We start from the raw sequence: 1414 nt of genomic DNA on the forward strand, positions 1-1414 counted from the left end.
TTGGCCGGTTGCAGCTCACCTGACTCCGCCCCTCAAGGACTCGATCATGTGACCTGAAGACGCTAATCTGTGGGTTTGATAGCTAATCAAAGCTGATAGGTAATCAATACCGATAGATCCTGATATATTTATTCTGCAGTTAGTTTAAACAGGCTTGAATGGATTATTGGTTACTGACTATTGATTATTTGTTATTGATTATTGGTTATTGATGATTTATTACTGACTATTGATTATAGATTATTGATTAGGACAGAGTGGACTGTGCCTTTCTTTGTGTCTTATCTTTGCTGCAGAGGATTGTGGGTAGTGTAGTTCAGTGGGAGAAGCCCAGGTTGTGGTTTCCTGTCGTTGCCACAGCAACAGTCATTTGTAAAATATATTTTTTCATGTTCCTGAACTCATTGATTATGAATGTTGCTGTCTGTCTCCTGATTGGCTGTTCGGGCTCTGATGTCAGAGCGACTTTGTTAAACTTCCTGTTAGAAAAAAATCATGTTAAAGTTTGTTTGAGCTGAAATTTTATCAATAAAGTTATTTAAACTACCAATAATCTGTTTCACCTGCGATCGATCAGTGAGGTTGAGTCGACGTTCAGAGAGCATCAACTGATCAGTGATCTGTTCCTCCCAGAACCTCTAAAGACTACTGACCCTAAAGAACCCTAACCTGCAGTCAACAAACGCTGAGCTGCATGAGACTGGAAGCCACCACGCAGAACCCTAGAGTAACAGCTAAAGAACCCTAGAGTAACATCTAAAGAACCCTAGAGTAACATCTAAAGAACCCTAGAGTAACATCTAAAGAACCCTAGAGTAACAGCTAAAGAACCCTAGAGAAACATCTAAAGAACCCTAGAGTAACATCTAAAGAACCCTAGAGTAACATCTAAAGAACCCTAGAGTAACATCTAAAGAACCCTAGAGTAACAGCTAAAGAACCCTAGAGTAAGATCTAAAGAACCCTAACCTGCAGTCAACAAACGCTGAGCTGCATGAGACTGGAAGCCACCACGCAGAACCCTACAGTAACATCTAAAGAACCCTAGAGTAAAATCTAATGAACCCTAGTGTAACATCTAATGAACCCTAGAGTAACAGCTAAAGAACCCTAGAGTAAGATCTAAAGAACCCTAGAGTAACAGCTAAAGAACCCTAGAGTAACATCTAAAGAACCCTAGAGTAACATCTAAAGAGCCCTAGAGTAACAGCTAAAGAACCCTAGAGTAACATCTAAAGAACCCTAGAGTAACATCTAAAGAACCCTAGAGTAAGATCTAAAGAACCCTAGAGTAACAGCTAAAGAACCCTAGAGTAACATCTAAAGAACCCTAGAGTAACACCTAAAGAACCCTAAAGTAACATCTAAAGAACCCTAGAGGAACATCTAAAGAACCCTAGAGTAACATCTAAAG

The sequence above is a fragment of the Scomber scombrus genome, unplaced genomic scaffold (assembly GCF_963691925.1).
Source record: "Scomber scombrus unplaced genomic scaffold, fScoSco1.1 SCAFFOLD_59, whole genome shotgun sequence".
NCBI lineage: Eukaryota > Metazoa > Chordata > Actinopteri > Scombriformes > Scombridae > Scomber > Scomber scombrus.